This window comes from Molossus molossus, unplaced genomic scaffold (assembly GCF_014108415.1).
Source record: "Molossus molossus isolate mMolMol1 unplaced genomic scaffold, mMolMol1.p scaffold_m16_p_3, whole genome shotgun sequence".
NCBI classification, from domain to species: Eukaryota; Metazoa; Chordata; class Mammalia; order Chiroptera; family Molossidae; genus Molossus; species Molossus molossus.
The window spans coordinates 54,430,018-54,449,328 of NW_023425366.1; the positions used below are offsets into that span (position 1 = coordinate 54,430,018).

General features: G+C 45.9%; 1 protein-coding gene and 1 long non-coding RNA gene across 2 annotated transcripts in view; one reads left to right on the forward strand and one right to left on the reverse strand.

Annotated features, from left to right (window-relative positions):
- The window catches only part of MTX3 (metaxin 3), a 760,898-nt gene that overhangs the window by 691,335 nt on the left and 50,252 nt on the right, over positions 1–19,311 (reverse strand). The window lies entirely within an intron of this gene.
- LOC118641677 lies at positions 1,145–6,004 on the forward strand. Its single transcript, XR_004961649.1, has 3 exons — positions 1,145–1,203; positions 3,201–3,401; positions 5,953–6,004. It is a non-coding gene; the product is annotated as an uncharacterized LOC118641677 (long non-coding RNA).

A 19,311-nucleotide genomic window follows, 5' to 3' on the forward strand; every position in this document is an offset into this window, starting at 1 on the left:
AGAACTCTGAACATGTAGGTTGGACTTGATAATCCTAAGCCTCACTGCAGGGTGATCTCGGCAGCCCATTTGTCGGGGAAGACCCATCTTTAGGTATTTCCTTTGGCCCAATAAGCCAGAGAGTTTTCTTCCTCTCACCTTCCAAGAGGGTAGAGGACTATGCCATCATTCTGGGATGAAGGGGAAGGCTAGAAGTTTCTACATTTAGGATTCTGAAAATGTAATTAATAACCCTGTTTTAGGCATTCACTGTGCCTGTCAATCCAGTAACAGCCCCAGTTCCAGAAGAAGCTGGGACTGCTTGTTCCTGAGACTTTGGCTTTGGTTCTTAGCTACCCCAGCACTGGCTTAAGATGATTCTTTCCTGGGTTTAGGAGGAAAAATTCTGGCAGAAAACATGACAACAAGGATCAAATCTTAGCTTTGACATTTCTAAAGTCTAAACCCTAAAAGACCCAGGATGTAAAATTTGTCATTATGCAAGAAAAACTATTTAAAACTTGGGAATAAGGCAAAAAAGGGATGGCTGCATGACATTTCTAAAAAGTCTGTGAAGAGTCATCTGAGTCACTCAAGGAATGTCCCTTTGGTTGTGGCCCAGACATTTTATAACCCTGGTAAGTTAGACATTAACTTGTAGAAAAATGAGAAGGTACAAAGGTATCCCGGGGAAGACTGGTGAAGAGGATAACCCCAACACGCGTCTATAGAGCACTGACTGTTTAGCCATCTTGTTTCAGCACTTTGTTCCCCACTAATTATACAATCCCTGTTTCTCAAATTTTCTTCCAACCAGCTCTTGTCTTGCTGCTAGTTCCTTTATTAACGAGTTAATACATTTTTTGCATGAGTTTGCCATCTGTATGTATGGGAATTATGGTTTTTAAAATGAATTTATTGGGGGTGACACTGGTTAACAAAATTATACAGGCTTCAGGTGCCCAATTCCACAACACATCATCTGTACACTGTATTGTGTGTTCACCACCTAGTCAATTCTGGAAATTATGTTTTTTAACAGTTTGAGAATTGTACAGTTACACCATCGATTAAAGATCTGGAAGAACAGCGCCAGTAATGATCCCTTGTTTTTCCTGACCTTTCTCCCCAGATTAGATTCTGCTTTCCTGCGCTGGGAGAGAAGAGAAAAGTCAGAGGGAAGCCAAAGAGCTTATAATCTGAAAGAGATCTGAGCTACAGAATGTAAGTAATTTACTTTTAATAACAAGTGGATCATACTGTACTTACTGCTGCATATTGTACTAATAATATAGCATGAACATTTTTATAGGTCAACAACCAGCTCTTCTAAAATAGGATTGTTTGTTGCCACATAGCCTTCCACCATGTGAGCTAGTTTAATGATTTAGAAAAAGTCTGTGTCCATCTGGTAGGCACAATCAGTCTCAATTATTTTAGTTATTAAATTCTGAGTTAAAAGAACATCTTCAAGTTAAAAGAAACACTTGTAGTCAAGGACCTAGTGACCTGAGTTGGTAACACTAAGTTATCTTCTCTTTCAGAAACCCCTTGATGAAGCTGGTCATGTTTCATTCTGGCTGGCCATACTAGGGCAACACTGATGTGACTCCTTGCAAAAAGAGCTCTAGGAGTGGAAGACAGTAAGTTCAGGGAGCCTCCCTAATGCATGTCTTTAGTAACAGCAAAACCTAGCTCTCTGCCCACCCCTAGCTCTGTATTCACGCAGCCCAAGACCAAGAGGCAGGGATGTGCCAGCTACCTACAGTCTGGTGTTGGGCTCCCTTCAGCCTATAAAAAGAAAGTAATAAGTGGGCCTGCTTGAAAGGGCATTGGGGAAACTGCTCTGGGCTTCTGCAGAAAGGAGTCCTAACATGCACAGAAATACCAATGTCTAAAGAACCCCAACCCCCTAGTGGTACCTGGAATTCCCTCATCAACCCCCAAAATTGTACTTGTGGGCAGAAGTCTCAGAGTTGATCAATTATTGTTTCCTGGGAGGCTGGTTTTAATTATGCCCTATTTCTTTGGGGAGCTTACATTTACCACAAATCAAAGTTCCACCTATTAAAATCTATGTCGGAATTTGAGAGAGAGAGAGAGAGAAGAACAGTGTGTTTGGATCAAACAGTAGCACATTTGGATCAATATAATTTGATTAAAACAAATTTATAGTTGTTCTTGCTACTTCATGCATTTTATTCTAAAAATCAAGTACTTATAATATATTCAACAAGGTCACAAACACTTTTTTATTTTTAATGTGCCCTTGACCAGGAATTGAACCTATGACCCTTCCATCTGAGGGCTGATGCTCTAACCGCTGAGCCAAACAGGCTGGAACACCAAAGACTTTTAAAAAGATTGTTCTAATGATAGAAACAAAAAACAATCTGCTTTTTTTGCTAAAAAATTAAATTTAATGTTGGTCACATTGGTTAATAGGGTTATATGGGTTTTGAGTGTACATTTCTGTGATACACGCTCTGTATATTGCATTGTGTTACCTCCACCCAAAGTCAAATCATCTTTCACTACCTCTAGTTTCTTTTTATAAGAGCATAAAATGTCATTCCCCCCCCCCCCGCCAAGTGTTTAGAGAAAAATAAGTATTTACAATATAAATCTTGATAATCAATTATAGGTGAAAAATGTGACCATTGTCCTGTTATTTTATTGTTTAACAGTGTTGCATTATATTCAAGACACATTATCTTCATTAGTTGAAAGAACAAAATTAGAATCACATGGGGACTCTGTTGGTAATTCATTTAATTTCCTGTTTTCTATCTCTCGGTGACTTCTGAAGGGGGGCTGTTTTAAATTTTTCCCTTTTAAATGGCCCTAGGAGCACAGAAAACATCTATTTTAATGCTTTGTGGGTTGGAGAGAGGACTGCATTGCACAAAACCTAACTACCATTGCAAACAGGGACAGGACAAAGGAGCCGAGCGAGAGAGTTGGGCAGGGCAAAATTGTGGGTTTAGGGAACAGAGGATAGCTGCTCATCTGCTTCCTAAAAAAGTAGCGATGATGTGTTTTCCATGTGTTCAGTGCTAGAATGAGCGAAGTCTGTTTGTCTTAAGTGGGTCGGAAAAATAACATCAACTTCAGAAACTAATCCATGATAATATGTATAACTTGTATGCGTCAGAAAATCAAAATGATCCCACCATTAGGGGTTCTCAAAACTAAGATAGCTCTTTCCCCCACTTGTAAAGGAAAACCTGGACCAGCCAACGGAGCAGACTTCAACCTTCCAACGCTTCCCTTCTAGCCCCCGAACCTTCCCAGCACAGATCCTGAAGAATGAGACAGTTGGCGTTGGTCACAGAGGCAGTTGAAATGAATAAAACAGCTTTACCCTGGATTCCTGGATACCTGTGCAATGCATTCCCGGAAGACTCTAGGCTTTCCAGGAGGTAGGACCCAGCCCTTTTCCCTTACTTTCCTCCAGGAAAAGGGAGGAATCCGGGCACTGCTGGGAACATTGTGTCTCCATTCACAAAGGAGAAACCCTTGCAGAGGTGAACTTCCATGATCATATTAGCAAATGTATTATACCTTGTGAGGGACAGTGGTCTCGTCTGGGTTTGAAGTACGAAAGTTGTTTATTCCAAGGGCACTGTCATCTTTGCTAAGTATAGAACAAGGAGATATATCCGCCCTCATCTTTAATCCGCCCCACTTAAAAAAGAATTGAAATACAATTAAAGGGCACATGTTCAGAGAATCTCATTTTGGAGACTATGCAATGAAATTTTCTCCTTCATGAAAAGAATATGTTCTGTTTTTTCCATTATAAATGCTTTAGTTCCTGCCAAACCTCTTCTTATCCCAAATGTCTTAGAATATCTTGGTATAACACAGTGGAGAGAGGGCATCACAAACACTGTGTTATAATTTAATTCAATGTATACTCATTGAGAACAGTTATACTAAGAATACCTTGCTGAAATCCTCTACCCTGTCACCCATAAAATAGCTTTTCTAAAAATTTTATCTTTATTGTTGAAAGTATTACAGATGCCCCCCCCTTTTCCCCCATTGACCCCTTCTACCCACTCCCAAACCCCTCCAGGCCTTCATCACACTATTTTCTGTGTACATTGTTTATGCCCTCCTCCCTGACCTCTGAAATTCATCAGTCTGTTCCCTGTTTCCATGTCTCTGGATCTATTTTGTTCTTCAGTTTATTTTATTCATTCAATTCCACATATAAGTGAGATCATGTGATACTTGTCTTTCTCTGATTGGCTTATTTAATTGAGCATAATACTCTCCAGGTCCCTCCATGCTGTCTCAAAGGGTAAGAGACCCTTCTTTTTTTATAGCTGCATAGTATTCCATTGTGTAAATGTACCACAGTTTTTTTATCCACTCATCTACTGATGAGCACTTGAACTGTTTCCAGATCTTAGCGATTGTAAATAGCACTGCTATGAACATAACTTTTGATGCTAGGGATCTTACTTTTTAATTCTCTCGTTAAATAAGACAATATTGTTTCCATTTGGAGTTTGCCATGGGCACACTGGGCTAGAAGTGGAAAGTGTGGTCAGTCTTTCTCATGCTGGAGCAGATTCTCATGGCCCCTTCCTGGCAGCACCAGTCTGGGCATTTGGCTGCTCTTAGGGACCACACAGAGGGGCCAGCCTGACTGCATTACTTCCCAAGGCTCGGTGGTCATGAAAAACCTAGAGGGCAGGAGCTCCCAGTGCCTGCTGTGAAGGGGTAGTCAGTGAACGTAAAATGTTGAGATAAACACCTTAGGGTCTAAAATCTCAAGATCTGAATGATCAGTATTCACTTTATTGGCTGTTAAAATAGACTCATCCTTTCGGGTACTGGCTCACAGAAGGTGAGAGCTTGAGTCTTCATGTAGTAGAGGATGTGTTTAAGCCAAGCAAAGCTATGTTCTTTTCCAAACATGCTCATTTCAAATGTACTGTTCTTTTCTTTTTTTTTTTTTTTTTTTTTTTAGTAGTTTCTGTTTCTCCTTGCATTTTCTTAATAATTTGAACAGAAGGGCTTCTCTTGAAGCCTCCATCTAGCACCCATGCTTTGCACACACCCCAGGCCATGTCTCCCACCTCTAAATCTATGTCTGGGTCCAAAACTGCCTTGGGCTACCTCCACACCAGCTCACATACATGGAACTAATTTTTATTTATCTGTTTCTGGCACCCAAGGTGGGAATTATGCTTTTGTCCTTCAAACTCATTTTCTTTCTTAAATGTTTTTTCTTTATTGATTTTTATTTTAATCCCCACCTAAGGATATTTTTTCCACTTATCTTTAGATAGAGTGGAAGGGAGGGAAGGGGAGAGAGAGAGAGAGAAACATCGATGTGAGAGAGACACATCGACTGGTTGCCTCCCACACAACCCAGATCAGGGCCAGGACAAATCACAACCGAGATACATGCCCTTGGCTAGAATCAAACCTGCGACTCCTTGGTCTGCAGGCCGATGCTCTAACCACTGAGAAAACCAACCAGGGCTCTTTATTGATTTTTAGATAGAGCGGAATGGAGAGAGAGAGAGAGATAGAAACATCAATGAGAGAGAACATCGATTGGCCACCTCCTGCATGTCCCCCACTGGGGATTTGGCCTACAATCTGGGCATGTGACCTGACTGGGAATCGAACCAGTGGCCTCTCGGTGCATGGGCCAACCCTCAACCACTGAGCCACACTGGTTGGGTTGAACTCATTTTCTTAATTTTTATACTTTAGTGCTTCTATGCATGTGTTGGGGGAGAGGGGAGGCATAGCTACATCAGCTCAGGTTCTCCTTTCTGCAGGAAGTTCCTTCTATCTTCCTTACATTGTGGGAAAATGTTCTATTAAGTTCAGAGACCTTGTAAGAGTAATGTCTGATCATTAAGGAATGAATTGCGAAAAACTAATATAGCTCAAATTGCACAGACTGAATTTATATTGATCATATAAACTGTTTCTTCATCCTAGAATTCAAAAGCTATTGCTCTCCTCACCCACTGGGTACCATTATTTACAAGAAGAATTCTATTTCTTAGAAGCATTGGCTTTCTATCACTGGAAGGGAACGTCAGCTTCCCGCAAGGCCAGGCTGCTAACAGGTGAGTGGCTCTGGCCAGGTGTGAGACCAGAGGAGCAGTGCAGACTGTAGTAAAATGAAGACCTCAAGCCCCATCTAGATCTTAAAGAACTACTGAGGTCTAAAACAAACCATAGGCAGGCTGAATTCAACCAGAAGCACACCAGCTTACCAGCACTAATTAGTCGAATTTTCCTCATTATGTAGCAGGAAATGAAATTTGGACTGAATGAGTAATTTTGCCCAAGGTCACATAATTACTTAGTCAAGACTAGCCCAGCCTCGGGATTCTAATTCCAAGATTGGCGCCTTTTCCCCTTACCCCATGCTGGCTCGGGTACTTAAAACACCCCATTTGAAAAAAAAAAAATAGGACCAATCACGTGTTGCTGTGATTAAATTAAATGTGCCCAAGCTCCTTGGCCCCAGTTTTCTTTAACAACAAATTTTGAACAGGTAAGGATGGGTTGGTCAGAAGCGGGAGCAGACAGGCAGGCCTGGGCCTATTTTAATGGAAAGGCTGGAGGACAGTTGCATAAGTGTGCAGCTCGGGTTTCCTCACCTTAGCAGTGAACCTTATCAACCGCAGAAAGCCTTGCAAATCACTGAGCAAGTCAGAATCTCGACCTGTCTCACTGAGGGTGCCAGAATTCCTGACGCCACCACTTGCTAGTCACAGGGTGGCTGGAGGCCATATGTTCACCTGCAAAGCACCCTGAGCAATGTTTTGGACCCAGCTAACAAAGCCCAGCTGGAATCGCTTCTGACACACAGACCTCGCCAGCTACTGTGTGTGACCTATGTAGGGGCCAAGATTTGCTTTTGACCTTTCAGTGGCATTATGTCTGTGTTGAAGGAATTCAATTATGCAGAAAAAGCACAGCGTGCTATGACAGCCAGAACATGCTTTTGGAACTAGACAGACCCACTTGAATGCCCTCTCTGCTGTGTCATTCATTCAGTCAACAAATACTTCCTGACTGCCCACTATGTGCCAGGCACTGTTCTAGGCCCCAAGGAGACAATGGTAAACAAAACAGGAAAGTCCCTGCCTTCATAAGGTTTACATTTCAGTTGGGGGAAACTGGCAATGAATATATACAATTGATCCTTGAACAACAAAGGTTTGAATCGCATGGGTCCACTTGCATGCAAATTATTTTCAATAAATCCTTTTGTATGCCTGGGTTTCCCATTCATGGATTCAACAAACCATGGATTGAAAACAGTAGTTTTGATGTGTGGCTGGGAATGCGCAGAGGTAGAGGGCCGTCTATATTCATTGTTCTACACCATTTTATACAACAGGTTTTGTAATCCCAGGGGTCCTGGAACCAATGCCTATGGATACCAAGGGACAATTGTAGTTAAGTTTTGAGGAAGTCAAAAGTTACATGTGGACTTTGACTATGTGGGGGTCGGGATCCTGTCCCCCACGTGTGCAGGGGTCAACTTGAATTATAAAGTATAATTTAATAGTAATTAAATTAATAGCTTATTAGAAGGTGATGGGTGCTAGAGATAAAATTCAGTAGGAACAGAAAGTGGAGAGTACAATTTAAATAGTATGTTCAGGGAAGCCTCACTAAGCAGGTGACATCTGAGCAGACTTGAAGTGGTTAAAGATGTGAACTATGAAAATACTTGGGCTTGGGCTTCTGTGCAAAGGCCCTGAGACTGGAACATGCATGGAGGGTTCAAGGAACAATGAACCCTATCTTGATGGAATAGGGTGGGATGAAAGTGGTGGAAGATAAGTTGATAGAGGCAATGAAGGGTAATCAGGCCACTGTAAACATTTACCTTGAGTGGAATGGGGTGCCACTGTGGGATATATTTTGAAGAATTTTCTGATGCATTGAATGAGGACTCAGAGAAAAAGAATAGTTAAGATTGATCCCAAGGTTCTTGGCTTGAACAGTTGGATGGATGGAGGTGCTGTTACCCGAGACAGGGTGGCTTTGGGAGGAGCTGGTGGGGGCAGCATCAGTTCATGTTTGGAAATGTTAAGATAAATAAAGAGTTATATAGGAGTCTGAGGTACATGAGAGAGGCCTGAATGAGAATATAATTTTGGTATTTAAAATTGTGAGAATCAATGATATCACTAAAGAGTGATGGTAGGGAACAGAAGAGGTTCCAGGAGTGAGCCTGGGGACATGTCAACACTAAACATGCAAGCTGCCATGAAGGAGCCAGGTGGCTGCAGGGACATCTGGCTTTGGACCTGGTCACTCATTGTCTCAACTGCTGGCAGTTAACTACCCCCCCCCCCCAAAATTGTCATCAGATGAAGAGGGCAAATGCACCCAAGTTTATTCCAGGAACAACCTGGATTCAGTAAGTGGTCAATCTAGGGGTTCAAAGCCCCCTACTTTGCCTCAGTTCAGAACAACACTGAAGGACCTTCCCAGCAGCAGAGTGCTGGGGCATCACCCGAGACCCTGATACGTCTGCTTCTCTGCTCAGCCACTCCTTCCGCCCCGGCTGTTGCCTCTCCATCCTCATAGGTGGGGTTCCTAAGAGCAAACCTGTGTGCAGATCTCCTTCTCAGTCAGTTTCCTGGGGATCTGCCCTAAAACAGGGCCTCTGGGCATAGCGATTGCTCTTAGAGTCTCCACATTTGTAACGCGGTGGTAATTATACCGCTTGGCGGGATTACTGTAGGGAGAAGAGACCTTGTATGTGAAGTGCCTAGAACGATGCCTGGTTAATAGTCGGCACTCAGAACTCGCAGTTACTCTATTGGAATCAGATTTTCACTGTTCTACCTTCTCAAACCCTCCAAAAGATTAGAAAAGGTGCCGTCATCATGCTTAGGATGGCTATCTGTCCTTTCTCTGAACACCCAGACTACGTTCAGGTCTTTCTTTTATGTGCTCCAACAGCACCCTCCACCTTTCACATTAAAATGACAGATTTCAGTGTTCTACATTGTAACTGTACATTTACTTTTGTCCCACGCCTCTTCACTGTGCGTTCTATGCCTGTCTCGTTCATGATTGTCTCTCTAGGGACTAGCACATTTTAGGCACTCCATAAATACGTATTGGATTGAACTGAGTCAAGTTGAACTGAACTGAAGTGATACCTGCCTGAGTTTATGGACTAAGGCCAGACTTACTTTGGTTTTCATGGGGAATTATATACCTGAGTGAACTTTATAAGGAATTTGGTTTTTATCCTGTGAAGCCCAGAGAAGACTACATATCTGCCAATCCTTTTATCTACCCATCAACTCAAAGAGTGTTTCTCGAGCACCACTCTGTGCCAGGTATTAGAACCAGAGTAAAAAGCAAGATCTGATGGTCAAGGCCATACAAAAGACAATGAACAATAAATAAACAAAACGATTAAACAACTATGAAATCTACTGTTTAAAAAAAAAAAAAAAACGGAGCGAGAAGAGCAGAGGGACCTCATTTAGACAGTGATCGGAGACTTCTCTGAGGAGAGGACATTTAGGGTGAGACCTAAAAAGATAAGTAGAAGCCAGTCGTGGGAAAGGCAGGAACTTTTCAAACCAGGAAGGATTCCGAAAGGGGGAAAGAGGCTGATGTGCTGAGGGGAGGTGAGAACCCGAGAAAGGAGCCAGTGAGGGCGGGGAGGGGCGCGGGCAGTTCGGCGGAGCCTTGAGCGTTGGAGCAGCACACAGCCTGGGCATCCTCCTTGGCACGGTCTAGGAAAGGATTGCAGGGAGGCCAGTGTGTGGGCAGGACGAACCAGGCAGAGGATGTTGCAGGAAATGGTGACAGTGGAGGTGGAGAGAGTGGATCTCGTCCAGGCACACTTGGAGGGAGCCATGCGAGGACTTACTGAACTGAGGGGTGGGGAAAGAGAATCAAGAACGGCTCTCAGGTTGGAGCTGGATCCACTGAAGCCAGTTACAGAAATGAGGAAGACTGGGGCAAGAGGGCAAGATTTTAGGACAGAACCCAGTTCCCTTTAGGAAATACGGCGTTTGGAAACTCAGGAGCCTGCTGTGGGACGGCCAGCGGCAGCCCTTGCCCAGACTCACTGGGGACCGCCGAAGTTCCGGGGACCCCACAGAGCCTGGGGCACAGAGGTGCTGCAGTGCTGGGGGTGAGTGCCCAGGAGAGAACAGAGCAGAGAGCAGCATTTGTCTCCAGCGAAGATCGAGCATGTGAAGTTGAATGTCTGCAGCTCATGATCCGAAGGAGAGATGTCCCCCAATCCGGAAAACCTCTCGGCGAGCTTTCGGCATGGTGCCTGCCGTTGGTCCCACAAAGAAGAGTCCCTGTCCCCACGCCACTGGGACGGAAAGCAGATCTGAAAGCGCGCGTGTGCCTGCCAGCTGGGTGCGGTTCAGACCTCTGCAGGCAATCAGGGGCCTCCTCGGACCTCGGGTCCTGCCCACGACTGGCTTCATGTTAAGAAAAGCAAATTTCTTCTGTGATCACTGGTGTGTCAAATCCACAAAGTGTGCTCCGGGACTCCCTGGGCTTCTGGGGTCTGGGACGGGTGAGGAGGGTTACCGGAACCCTCCTTGTTCCCTAGCCAAGCCCAGGGGGAAGTGAGAGCCCTGAGCCCACAGGCTACTCTTTTTCGGACATGGCAGGAGCGACTCAAGTCTAAGGCCCTTCGGTGGGAGTGCCACAGAAATCCCGTCACTGGACAGCCGGGGTCACACCGGTCCCATTCCTCAGCCCTGGGCCTCTCCGTCAGCTGCTATGATTTGGCTACTTCTCAGTTCAGCCCAACAGTGCACTCTCTCTCCATCAGGATGTATGGAATCTATTTATTGCCACTGTTCTGTGCCAGCGAGACTGTTTAAAACACTGCGCAACACCACCATTTCCTCCTGTGACTGTGGTATTCTCATCGGCCATGGGCGACCCAACGCCCAAATGGACAAAAATGGAACTCCAGCCACAGCCTGCAGCAACCTGCCCAGGGCCCCCACTCTCACCGACAGTGACCAGCCCAGGAAGCCAGCCCCCGAGGAAGCCAGATTGCCATCTCTAGTGACAGTCCAGGAAGCTAAGTAACAACTTCTCTAACAATCAGCCCCAAATGGCAGGACCTGATTAATAACTCCCAGCTTCCCTAATTTTTGACCCTTCTTTCAACTGAGAACCAGCCAGAGAAAGCCAAATATGCACTCCTGGCCGTCACACAGGAGCCCCTCCTGTTAGCCCGCCGGCAGCTTCCCCGGCCGCAGCCTCCCCTCAGGGCACACCTGGAGCCTTCCCTCCTGCACTGTAAAGCTGTCCCATCCCTCTGCCGGCCTTTGCGTCTCGGCCAAAACACAAGGGACAGTGGCTGACTCTCCTGCTACAGCGGCTCACAAGGGACAGTGGCTGACTCTCCTGCTACAGCGGCTCTGAACAAGTAGCCTTTGCTTTTTGTCATTCAGTTGGTCTCTGTTATTTCCACAGCCATTTTTTAACTTTTTCTTTATGGATTTCTGAAAATAATTTTATTTATATTTATTTATTTATTTATTTATTTATTTATTTGAGAGGAAGGGAGAGAGAGAAACAAGGATGTGAAATACATCAATTAGCTGCCTCCTGCACGCCCCCTACTGGGGATTGAGCCTGAAACCCGGGCATGTGCCCTGACTGGGAATTGAACTGGGACCTCTCAGTCCATGGGACAATACTCAATCCACTGAGCCACACCGGCTGGGCTCCAAAAATAATTTAATAATGCATTTGGAAAACCATATTGAGTCCCAGTATAATTGTTAGGGTACAAACTAATCTGCTGTGACAAAAAGACTGCCAAATATGACGGAAGTTAATTTCTCTCCAACATACCTGTCGACAGTAGGGCGTGGTCTAGAGCCGGTCAGCAACTCTGTTCCTGGAGGCCACACAGAGACCTAGTTTCCCTTTTCCTTGTTGCTGCACTGTTCCTGGGGTACACAGGAACAAGCTGGCTCAGCGTCACCATGGCTGTATTTTGGTTACAGGAAGGTGGACAACCTTCCCTTTCAAGGATGTAGGCTGGAAGTTGTGTGCATCGTTGTCTGTTACAAGTGGCCAGAACTTAACCACCAGGTCACACCCAGCTATCAAGGAGGCTGAGAAATGTCTCTACACATGCCTGACGCCTGTAGAATGGGAGAACGTGGATGATGGAGGACAAGTCACAGCCTCACCCATGTTTTGCTGGATACTAAGGGACACAAAATATACATAGCTTTTGTCCTCAAAGGCTAACCAATAATGATTCATTCACATGTAGGGCAAAGACTGGATCTTCTAGCCATGCATTTAAGACCCAATACCTTCTGGCTCTTGCCTCTTCCTCAAAAAGATCTCTGTTCCTGGGCCACGCCACTCCCTGCCGTAGGAATGGCTTCCACATTCAAATGACTTCCTTTCAACATTTGTTCCATCAAACTGTTTAGAGTTTTGAAACCATGCCCCTGGGTGCTGGTGAGGGTTGGGGAGAGGATGGCACAGCCCCACTGCTGGCAGAGTACTTCTCACCATTGCACTTACTGCGCTGGATTGTCCTTAACTCTTTATTTGTCCACCCTGTTACCAGTGTGAATTCAGCCAGGGGCCAAGTCTGTCTTGGCCACGGTATTCGCAACTCCTAGCCAGGCCCGGGCACATAGAGTTTGTGTTGGACAAGCAGCCCGGGTCACAGCCCTTGTATCTAGGTCTCTTCATCTGAGAAAACCCCCCAAGCCATGGGATGTAGACTGCTCTCACCTGGCCCTACCATTCACCTGGTGGCAACTTCTAGGGTCCGGACCAGCACATTGGAGAAATAACAGAGTTTTAAGTTCATATCATTATTGTGATGGTTAATTTTATGTGACAGTTTGAGCTAAGGGAAGCCCAGATAGCTGGTAAACACTTCTGGGTGTGTCTGTGAGGGTGTTTCTGGGGGAGATTAGCATTTGAATGGGTAATTTGAGTAAAGAAGATTTCCCTTACCAATGCAAGTGGGCATCATCCAGTACAGCGATTTTCAACCTTTTCCATGTAATGGTACACATAATTAATTACTAAAATAATGTGCCCCCCCCCCCCATTTTTTGCTGATCTAACAAAAAAATAGGTATAATTTTGATTCATTTACACTGGATGGCTGTGGTTGGGCTGTTGCCTTTTTTTTTTTTTTTAAACAGTCTAAGGGAAAAGAGGTCAGTGCCACCGCACACTGGTTGAGAATCGATGATCCAATGCACCAAGGGCCTAAATAGAATGAAATGTTGGAGGAAGGGTGATTTGTTCTCTGCTTGAGCTGGGACATCCATCTCCTGCTGCCCTTGGTCAGCAGTGTTCCTGGTTCTCGGGCTTTCTGATTCAAACTGAATTATACCACTGGCTTTCCTGGTTCTTCAGCTTGCAGACCGGAAATCATGGGACTTCTCAGCCTCCATAACTGCATGAGCCAGTTCCTATAAGTTTCTATCTCTTTATATCTATCTATACCTATATCTATATCTACTATCTATATCTGTCTCCTATCAGTTCTATTTCTCTGGAAAACCCTGATGATTACAATCATAGCCTTTTTGAGCTAACACAAATAGCACAATCTCAGGGAAGATGCCAGGTGCCCATACATAAGTTAAAGAACTGGGAAGATTTTTCCCCTATAGAAATGGGGCAGTTCTCAGGCCTGTGTGGTCTGGCCACTGACATGTGACTGATCTGCTAGTCTGTCCCCTAGAATAGCTCATTTTGACTTGACACAGTCAAACCCCTTCCCCACACACCCTGGCCATGGATTAGCAGCCATTCTGGGGACAGAACAGGTTATACTTTCTGTCCACCATCCCAGAGTCTCAGGCCAGGCCATCTCAGGCCTGTGGGTGTCCTGAGCAGTTGGAAACCACCTCAAACCAGTGAAAGAGTTATTCAGCATCTCTTTAGAGAAGAGGCTGAATTAGTGCTCCACATGGCAGAAGAGTTAAAATGGAAGCTTCCTGGTGGAAGCATTCTGCCTCTCTTCTATTGGTCTGAGCAATTCAGCTCTGACCCCAACTTGCATCCTCTGCTCAAGGCAAAAAAAAAAAAAAAAGCCCTGTATGACTTTTATTTGAACAAGCCCCATTGCAGTCTCAGTGCTTTTTCTTAAGCATCTCATGAAATGATTCCTTCCAATTCTCTTCCTGAAAAGAATTCTGTAAAATACCATTTTTTCCATCTTGTTCCATTTCTGCCATGCCCCTGACACAGATCTCATCTTCAACTGCTCAGCATCCACTGTTGCTGCTGACCTGCCGGGCAGCACAGCCCGCTCCCACCCGCACCGGCCCGGCCTCAGGCTTCACTGTCTTGCCCAATCCTACATGTGCACTTGTCTGCCTCACATCATACACTACCTTGGGATACTGATGGGGAAGCAGCATCAACAAGTCATCTACATTTCACGTCTCCTGGCCTCCAGAGAAGCACATTCGAGTTTTGAAATAAGACGAACTAAGCTTGAGTGGGAGTAACTGCCAATTACAATCTTTTAATTCAAGGTTGCTCGTAAAAGACCTGAACTATTTCATTTTTAAACAAAGTGAACATTTGATGTTACTTCTGACCTAAAAAAAGGATAGAGTGAAAGAAAGAAGATGCTTTCCTCCTATGGTTTCAACCTCCAGAGTTGCATTAATTCGAGCCCTCAGAGGTGCTGGGGTGGGAGGACTTTCTCTGATTTCCAACTGGACTCCATCTGCGCTCTGTTGCCACGCCCAGGCACACACCTTGCTTCGCACGGGCACACCACGTTCAGATGTCCTCCAGCTTGGCCTTTAAGCGGCTTTCTCAAGCTATACTCAGTCTCAGCAATTTGGGCTAAAAGTATTTAACAGTTTTTTTTAAAACATTTAAATGATTACACTTTTTAAAGTTTTTTTTAAAATTGATTTTTGAGCCCTGGCCGGTTTGGCTCAGCAGTTAGAGCATCTGCCTGCGGTCCTGAGAGACCCGGGTTCGGTTCCCGCTAAGGGCACGTACCTCGGTTGCAGTTTGTCCCCGGCCCTGGTTGGTCGTGCGGGTGGCAGCCACTCGATGTGTCCCTTTCACATCGATGTTTCCCTCTCTCTCTCTTCCTCTCTCTCCCTCTCACTCTATCTGTACGAAAAATGTCCTCGGATGAGGATTAAAAAAAAATAAAATAAAATAAAATTGATTTTTGAGAGAAAGAGAGAGAGAGAGAGAAACATTGATGTGAGAGAGACACACTGATCAGCTGCCTCCCCCACACACCCTACCAGAGATCAAAACTGCAACCTGGGCATGTGCCCTGACAGGGAATCAAACCTGCAACCTGGGCATGTGCCCTGACAGGGAATCAAACCTGCAGTCTGGGCATGTGCCCTGACAGGGAATCAAACCTGCAACCTGGGCATGTGCCCTGACAGGGAATCAAACCTGCAACTTTCTGATGTACAGGACGACACTTCAACCAAGTGAGCCACACCAGCATGTTTCAATATCTGCAAATACCCGAGAGAGCCCCAATCTATTCCAAGTCTTTCGCCACTAGCATTTTCAGCTTCCCCCATCTGCTAATAAGAACGTGGGTTAAGGTAATCCCTTCAGAAGCTAAATTATTTTGTGTATGTAGGCAGGAACCTTCCGGGATCAGGGCTGCACTCCCCTGACATAACAGAAGCATAAAGGTGATGAATAGAAGTTGCATGCTTTGCAACCACAGAAAATCATTTTGGCTTATCCTCTCCAAACAAGTTTTAACATTCTTTTTACTATCTGAATTTTAAGAGCAAAGACCAAGATGGTGGAGGATTTTTTAAATAACATATGTAGTATAAATACTGCTCTGTGAATCATTGTGCCAGTGGGAGCAGGAAGAAGCAGGGCATGGCTAAGAGAAAACTGGGGAGGAGGTGAGAGAGAAAGGGGAAAGTGTGGGTGTTTTAGACGGTTCCAGGGAAGCACTTGTGTGGGGTGCAGCTCAAACCACCCTGTTGGTTCGTCACAGTGAGTGGGGTTCTCAGCACTTCCCCTTACCCATTCCCCTCACCTCCTCACCCACCACCACACCGAGTTCAGATTTCCTTTGGGGAGGGGGTACTCTGTCTCCTGTCCCTTCCAGGAGCCTGTGAAATAATCTACCTTTCAACACTAGTCCTGCAGGAATGTGCACCTAGCAGAGAGGAGAGGCAGGAGCAGTGACTCAGGATGACGTTTTCACAAGTCTACAGTGACATGAGAGAAATAAGGATGATTATATATAAAATGTCTGTAATTACATATATAATCATAATTATACATATATATGATGGTGTAAAATTACTACTAACTAATTTGGGGGGAAATATTCATTATACTAAGATTATGCTTTTATCACTTATTTGGGAGTCAAAAAGTCTGATTATGAAAAGGTATGACAGAAGATGATGGGTTTTGGATTTAGTTTTTGGTTAATCTGTCACTTGGCAAATTTAAGTTTTTTTATTGATTGATTTGGGAGAGAGAAGAAGGGAGAGAGAGAGATCAATGTGTTATTCCACTCACCTGTGCATTCATTGGTTGACTCTCATATGTGTCCCGACCAGGGATCAAACCCAAAACCCTGGCGCATCAGGACGACACTCTAATAAGTGAGCTACCCGGCCAGGACAAGTCATTTTGGCAAATTTAAAAGTTGACTACCCTATGTAGGTTTCCCCCTGCTCCTTACTTCTTTTTAAACGTTTATTAATTTGGGAAATAACAGTTCTGAGAAACCGCTGGCCTGGAGCTCCGTGTCTCAGGGGTGCCAGCACCCAGAGACCCTCTCGGCGGTCTTGGAGGCATGCTCCCCGCTGCCTTCCCTCAAGGGGTCCATAGAGTTCACGGCCAGGACGAGATATGCGTGGGATGGAGTCTGGTGGCCCTTACTCTCTTTGTTTCCCTTGTTCCATGAGAACCTCTTCTTATGGGTCCTAACTCTTCTAGGGTCTCCCCCCAAGCTAGAGACAGCATTACAAAGTCAAGGAGATCCCTCTAGGCAAGGGAACATTCCAGGCTCCAGGCACCCCTCTTCAGGACTGATGTGATCTGCAGTCTGGGTTAGGAACCCCTGATCCTGGGACCTGGCAAGTATTGATTATGGGGAGAGCTGCCCTTCCGCCCCCTTCCTCTATCTCCCCTCTCTCCCCCTTGCTCTTGGGAGCCACCCTCTCCAGGCACCGCCCACTCTGCACACAGCCAGACCGTGGGATTGCCTGGCCTCTGGCTGCGGTGGGCCTGCTGAGAGAATGGCATGGCTGCCCTGAGGCTGAGCACGCCTTTCTCAACCAGTAACCAGGCCCTTCAGAGACCCAAAATGTATACCAGTTTCACCACGTAACTGTAAACACACTCATCAGAAGACCATGAGATCTTTATCTTTCTTTTATGAGCAGGTAACCATTTAGCATTCTTTGAAACTGAAGTTGACAAAAAGACTAACAGCTCTGGGGAGCTGGACAGACCTCACCCACAAAGCTGAGCGCTTCTGCTGCAGACGTTGGAGGAAACTGGGGATTCACATTTTCTCTTTCCTGAGCAGTGACGGTGAGGTAAGGTGTCTCAGGGGATTTTATATCTGATCTCTGGGGCAGGCCACCTAAACTGTTTTCAGAGTTAGCCAGATAATTGCCCAAGGAATGTATCACAGTTGCCTATGCAGATGTACATTTTGTCCTATGAATCAGTTATCTGTTGCCACAATAACACTGCATGAAAACCCCAGTGGGCATACAGGCGTTTCTGTAGCCCAGCCTCTGCAGGTAGGTGAGTTAGGCTGCGCTCACATGGGCAGTTCTGGTCTCAGCTGACTTTACTCACCTGGTTTCCGGGGCCCAGCTGGCTGTTGGCTGGTCCAGGATGGCTTTGACTGAGGCCACTCACCTCTACTCTCCTAGGTCATCCAAGGCTGGTTTAGGCCTGTGCTCATAGTGACTGCCACCGAGCAAGGGGTTGAGTGAAAAGGCACAAACACTTTCTCAAGCCTCAGCTAACCTGACATTCGCCAACATTCCATTAGCGCAAGCCAGCCACATAACCTGGCCCAGAGTCAAAGGGAGGGCGCTGCAAAGTCACCTGGCAGAGATCGCGGGTACAGGGAGGGGTGAAGGATTGGGGCTAATAAAGCAGTCAGTCTACCACACTATGCTTTTTAGGTTTCTGTTAAGATTGAATCTGAATTTGGAGAAAGTCGAGAAGGGAAGGCGGGTGTCACTTTTTCTTCCTTTCGCTTCCCTACCACACACCTGGAACCACCTCAGCAGGCAGACCCTCCAGACTTGCATAAGGTAATGGGTGTGTTAGTGCATAATTAGTAATAAATAACAGCCAACACCTCTCAGGAATCTCTCGAGACAGGGAGAGGTGATGCAGCCTAGTGTTGCTGTTTACAGGAAAGAAAGGTGTGCTTCTCGTGCCCACACATCACCATTTGTGATGTGTTTACAGCCAAACACACCCAATTCAAGCAGCATCTGTCGCCCGTCTGCCACAGCTGTGTTACTGCAGCAGCGCCGTTCCCCTCCCCCACTGCCACGCCATCCGCAGGAGACGCGTGGGTGCCTGGGGGCTTAGTGAGAAAGTTGTGAATGAAGATGTTACTCTAGTGGTGGGGGGAACAGAGCAGGGGACACAGGGCCTCGTGGAGAGGGGGTGACTTCTGCAGTGGGTACTTGGGTTTGATCCCTGGTTCCGTTGCTTCCTGGCTCAGGGTGCTGGGACTCCTCGATTTCGAGTAAGTGGAGCCAAGCTCAAGTAAGGTAAAGAGATGGGGTGTCTCATGGAATCCCGGAGTAGGGCTGCGGCTGTGCCTCCAAAAGGAAGCTTCTCAGGAGCAGACAAGATGGAACAGGCTCGCCTTCGCCTTTCCTGCTCGCCGCTCCCTGGACCTGCGTCAGCAGCTCCTGCCCACCGGGCAGCGGGGGCGGCCGCCCCCCAGCTCACCCAGAGGCCCAAGCACGTGGGGTGTCGGGGAGGAAGACACTTGCCTCTACCCTCTTGGTCTAATAAATAAATAGACAGGAGACAGATCCACAGGAGAAAAGAATCAAATTTAATACACATGTGCACACGGAACCGTACATACATGAGAGTCAGAGACCGTCCCTACGAGAAGTTCGAAGCCGGGGAGAGCGGGGTCTTGGGGGTCTGCACCTGGGCTTCCTAGGGAGGACGGTCACGCAGGCGGTCAGTCACTGAAGTTCGCCCTGCTCCACAGGTAGACCACAAGCGTTATTTCTGGTGATGACGCTTATTGTGGGCAAAGTTCCAAATTTACGTTCTTTAAGGGAGAGGCGAAAGAATTCACATGCC